The sequence below is a fragment of the Sinocyclocheilus rhinocerous genome, unplaced genomic scaffold, assembly GCF_001515625.1.
Source record: "Sinocyclocheilus rhinocerous isolate Xijiao unplaced genomic scaffold, SAMN03320098_v1.1 scaffold1829, whole genome shotgun sequence".
NCBI lineage: Eukaryota > Metazoa > Chordata > Actinopteri > Cypriniformes > Cyprinidae > Sinocyclocheilus > Sinocyclocheilus rhinocerous.
Genome location: NW_015650027.1, coordinates 395570 through 401365, shown reverse-complemented (window position 1 = coordinate 401365; position 5796 = coordinate 395570). Strand labels below are relative to the sequence as shown.

Here is a 5796-nt window from a genome sequence, read left to right as displayed (position 1 = left end):
AGAATTAATGACTATTTTTGTTTGAAGACTACATATAAAATAGCTACCAAAATAAATGTTGGTAACTGCAGTTTGACTAACAAAGAATGACTAAAAAAGTTGACAAAAATGCAATGACTTTTCGTCGACTAAAACTATGAAAGACTCAGATGACTAAAATGTGACTAAGACTATTAAGCATTTTCGTCTCAAGATAAAGACTAAGACTAAATCAAAAATGCCTGTCAAAATTAACACTACATATAAAAATTGTACTATTTTATACAAAATAGCTTAGTAGAAATACATGCATAAAATGATTTTGTTTTTAAATAGTTCAGCTCCAACCCTTTTCTTGAAGTTAATATGACATCTTGTTACATGCCAAACTGTTGACGCATGAGCTTTTTATTTTTATATATTATATGGTAAATGATAAAGTTGTAAAATGATTACATTTTTGTTCAGATTTTCTGACTTTGATCAAAACAGCATCATGATCATCAATACCTTCATCATAATGGACCACAACAACAAATTACTGTAAATATCATCCATGAAATTTGTTTTTGATTTCAAGTCAGGCTCTCTAAGCCCTCGTGTCTAAATAGGGCATCAAGCATAAACCATTATGAAGTGTGTTATGCAAAAATAATATGTTTAATGATCCATGAGTTCGCTTTGTGCTCATCAATTATTTTGGAGTTCTTTAGAAAAGCACTGACAAACTGTACAAAATATCTTCATTCTCTTAGTATTGTCATTTATGAACTGAAGAAGACTGTTTTTAAATACTTGTGCTTTTTAATGTCCATTGCATTTTGAGTTTAGATAATTCTGAGAAATCTGGTTTAACTCATAAAACCTCATATCATATCTTTGAGGTCATGTTTGTTATTGTCTGTGTGAAAGAAAAAAGGGGGTTGTGTCAATGAACTGACGTGCCTTTTCACAGCCTGAAAATATCGGAATTTTAGGCCTGCAAAAGACACTGGTTAATTCTTGAAAGGTCATGGCGATGTGCATGTTGAATATACATATTTCTAGTTCTGAAAGATTCTATTGCATTAGATTTCACTATTAAAGACATAGAATGGAAATAAACAAAAAGTTTGGGGTCTGTAAATTTTTTTGTTTTTGAAAAACAAATGAATTTAAAATTCATTTTATCCCTGTGATGTCAAAGCTGAATATTCAGCATCATTACTCCAGTCTTCAGTGTCACATGATCCTTCAGAAATCATTCTAATATGATGACTTGCTGCTCAAGTAACATTTCTTATCATTATCATTGTTGAAAACAGCTGTTAATATTTTGGTGGAAATCATAATACTTTTTCAGGATTTTTTGTTGAATAGAAAGTTCAAAAGAACAGCATTTATTTTAAATCTTTTTAATAAATGTAATGCTTTTTTGCTGAATGAAAAAAAATATTTATTTAAATAGGAATTCTTACTGACCCCAAACATTTAAATGGCATGTCCGTCATAAAGTTTACCCTACTTTTCCATTCCCACTCTTCTTCAGATATTAAATGTGAAGGTTTTGGTCAGAACAGGTGGTGCTGCATCTAATCGGGCCGCTGAGTAAGCCAACAAAGTCATCAGTCTTCCCAGCAACCCCTCAGTCAGATCCTGCTGTGCCCTGTGTGAGAGTGCAACTGCACTGTGGCCTGTTAGTATCAGCCGTCTATTGATTGTGGCTGTAAATCATTCCCATTAATGCAGTTTTACCTTAGCCACATATAGATGAGATAGTAACACAAGCCCTTAATTGTTCATTACTGGGCTCATCAGGAGCCCAGTAACACAGTCATCTATAGACTGATCTAAGTAACCTGAGAAGAACCGCTTCTCCGGCACTGACCTTCATCACATCTGATGGACATCCAGTCAAACTGCTTTCAAAATAAAATCATCCATCCCTCCGATTTATTGGCCTATTTGGTGCATAAAGAGAAAATAATATTTCCTCCTGCCAGTCGCAGTGAGAGATGTTGCATCTTCATTTTAAATGACTCTTTTATCGACTCGAGAAAGAGATGAAACTGCTGCCGCTCTTCGCTAGAGCACAGTGTCTTTCAGTATTTGCTTATGAAAAGCTCATTTTGTTCATACAAAGTGATACTGAAAGATTGACACAATGCCTAATGCTCCGAATGTGCTTTCTATTACTTTCTCTGTGTCTCGTGGGCCAAGTGCACTCAGCCTGTCAGTGAAGGTTACGCGTGGTCGTGGAGTGTCTAATACAGTAGAGTATTTTATGTAGTCTCATACTTCATGTGGGTTAATCGTGTAGGTCAAGGCTGTAGTGACCCGTCCACAGGCTATGTGCAGAGACACACGCAGGCAGAAGCAAATGTGAGAGATGTGTCGCTGTCGGCCCTGTGGCTGAAGAGAGCTGCTGACATACGAGTGATTGCTATCACAGTTGGAGTTGTGCGCCGTATTCATCACCCTCAGTCTTCACTTTTCTGCTGCCTGCAGTCACTGTCTTCAGTCACTCACTCCTCTTCCACTCTCTTTATCTCTTTCATGTCAGACACTGGCAGAGATTCTCCTTTTATGACAGATCTCACCCCATGCTCAGTCTGAAAGAGTTGATCACACCAGTTGAATCAAATAAGCAGATGCATAAATGCTTAGTCTCAGTTCTTTTTTTAAATATTTTTAAAAAAGTAAAATTAATAAGAAATTCATGGTTTTATTCAGCAAGGATGTATTAAATTAAAAATGACAGTAAAGACATTTTAGTTACAAAAGATTTTTATTTCAAGTAAATGCTGTTCTTTTTAATTATTTATTAAAGAATCCTGAAAAATACCACTGTTTCCACAAAAATATGAAGCAGCACAACTGTTTTCTATGGAAGCCTGTTTCCACCACTGAATAAAAAATAAAAAAAGATTATTGCGAATTTTTATCTCACAATTCTGACTTTTTTTTTCACAGAATTGCATAATATAAACTCACAATTGCGAGTTATGAAGTCAGAATTGTGAGATATAAACTTGCAATTCAGAATTTTTTAATCAGAATCGCGTGATATAAACTCACAATTGCAAGAAACAAAGTCAGAATTGCAAGATGTAAACTTGCAATTGCGAAAAAAAAAAGTCAGAATTGTGAGATAGAAAGTCGCAATTACCTTTTTTTTTTTTTTTTAATTCAGTGGCGGAAACAGGCTTCCATAGATTTCAACATTGATAATAATAAGAAATATTTCTTGAGCATTAAATCATCATATTGGAATGATTTCTGAAGGATCATGTGACACTAAAGACCGGAGTAGTGACTGCTGAAAATTCAGCTTTGCCATCACAGGTATAAATGATTTTTGAAATATATGCAAATAGAAAAAAAAATTTGAATTGAAATTTTAATATATTATATTCTTTTTTTGCATTTAATGTTTGAATTATAAAAAGTAGGGTAAAAGTAAAAATCTGTGTATTTTATAATATTCACACACATTTCATGTGATATCCTCACATATTACAGACAATTTTTTAATAAACAATGAAGCAATGTAATAACTACAAAAAAAATTTAGATTAATCACATATTCCCAGCAGTGTTTGCACACGTGTTTCTGCCCTAATGCTTGCCATTATTTGTATCTCTTCCTATTAATCATGATTCTCTGCTCATGGTTTAACATTACCTGGTTATCTGGTTTAATCCAGATCAAATAAGCCCAGTCTTTCAGACTCATTAATGAGTAACAGTAGGAGAATCAGGATAGTCATGTGCAAAGGAGGCTGCTCGGCTTGGGAAAGGCTACCCCAGTGATGAAAGCATTTCCTGCCTTCACTCTGCTCCCCAGGGTTATCGCCCCAGTCTCAGGATGACATCAGCTTAGAGCTGAGGGCTGGTTAGGGGGCAGAGCTTGGGGGGATTTGCCCATCCTACTGGAACAGACATACATTTAATTTGTCACTGTGGTCCTGTACCTCACCCCTCCGGTATTTTTCAGTCCACATCCACAATGGGCTGCTCTTCTCACCCCTTTTTATATCCTTTATATATATAAGATATTATACAGTATATATAAGACTGTTTAATCAATTAATTTAAAATCAAAAAGTGTTTGTAATACTCAAAGTAAGCCACAATACTTATTCTGACTTATATCTCACTGGATAGCTTTCCGTGTTGTATGGCCATTTTGTCGCAGCCATTCTGGGCCGAGGAATGGACAGTGATTTGATTTTCTCCACACACACGTCGCTTATTTTCCCCAGTCCAGTGGACATCATTAAATAGAATGCCTTTGGTAATCTCATTTCTGACAGACAGTTTGCGGTCTACCTTAGCCTCTGTCCATCTCGGACATCTGAGCGAATCTCTTTGGATAAAGGGAAAATTGAAACGGTTAGCCAGAAACACAGTGGTGCCACATCTGTTGATAGCTTTATCACAGCAGATTGGCTTTCATGGGGTTGAAAGAGGATAGGTAAAGCTAAGTGCTCAGTGCTCCTGAATACGAGAAGGCCATGACAGCAGAGATTACTTCATATGCTGTGTCTGTTCTCACTCTCTCTCTCATTCATATTACCTATGTAATGCTCCATAGTTCCTTTTGTGGAGAAGGAATGGGAAGAAAAAGAGCAAAACTTGCACTGATGTGAATCCTGTTACATATTTACTTTATTTTAGTTTGATAATAATAATAAAAATAATAGATTTAATTTAAAATACTGATATTACCTGTTTGTTATTATTATAATTATTATTATTATTACAGTGGGGAAAATATTTATTTGATCCCCTGCTGATTTGAAGAAATGAAGGGTCTGTAATTTTTATGGTAGGTTTATTTTAACAGATAGATACAGAATACCAACCAAACAATCAAGAAAAAAACACATTATATAAAGGTTAGAGATTGATTTGCATTTCAGTGAGTGAAATAAGTATTTGATCCCCTACCAACCAGCAAGAATTCTGGCTCCCACAGACTGGTTATGTGCCCATGTGGAACACAGATTAGTCCTGCCACTTTAAGAAGTTACTCCTAATGTCAGCTCGTAGGGTGTATAATGGCGCTTTTCCATCTGTATCTTCCATTCCATCCTCTCCCACCACCATGGGCAAGACCGGAATGGACTACAAGATGGGCTACAAGACCATCAGCAAGAAGTTTGGTGAGAAGGAGACAACTGTTGATGCAATTATTCGGAAATGGAAGAAATACAAAACAGCCATCAATCGGCCTCGGTCTGGAGCGCCGTGCAAGATCTCGCCTCATGGGGTAAGGTTGATCATGAGAAAGGTGAGGGATCAGCCCCGAACTACACGGGAGGAGCGCCCGTTTAAAGTTTGCCAATGAACATCTAAATGATTCAGAGAAGGCTTGGGAGAAAGTGCTGTGGTCAGATGAGACCAAAATTGAGCTCTTTGGAGGGAGAGAAATGCTGACTATGACCCCAAGAACACCATGCCTACAGTCAAGCACGGAGGTGGAAACATTATGCTTTGGGGCTGTTTTTCTGCTAAGGGTACAGGACGACTTCACTGCATTAAGGGGCAAATGGACGGGGCCATGTACTGTAAAATCTTGGACGAGAACCTCCTTCCCTCAGCCAGAACACTGAAGATGGGTCATAGATGGGTCTTCCAGCATGACAATGACCTGAAACATACCAAGGCAACAAAAGAGTGGCTCAAGAAGAAGCACATTAAGGTCATGGAGTGGCCTAGCCAGTCTCCAGACCTCAATCCTATAGAAAATCTGTGGAGGGAGCTGAAACTTCGAGTTGCCAAACGACAGCCAAGAAACCTTAAGGATTTAGAGAGGATCTGTAAAGAGGAGTG

At 36.9% G+C, this 5796-nt stretch overlaps 1 protein-coding gene across 1 annotated transcript in view; it reads left to right on the top strand.

Moving 5' to 3' along the window:
- The window catches only part of atrnl1a (attractin-like 1a), a 273170-nt gene that overhangs the window by 134105 nt on the left and 133269 nt on the right, over positions 1–5796 (top strand). The window lies entirely within an intron of this gene.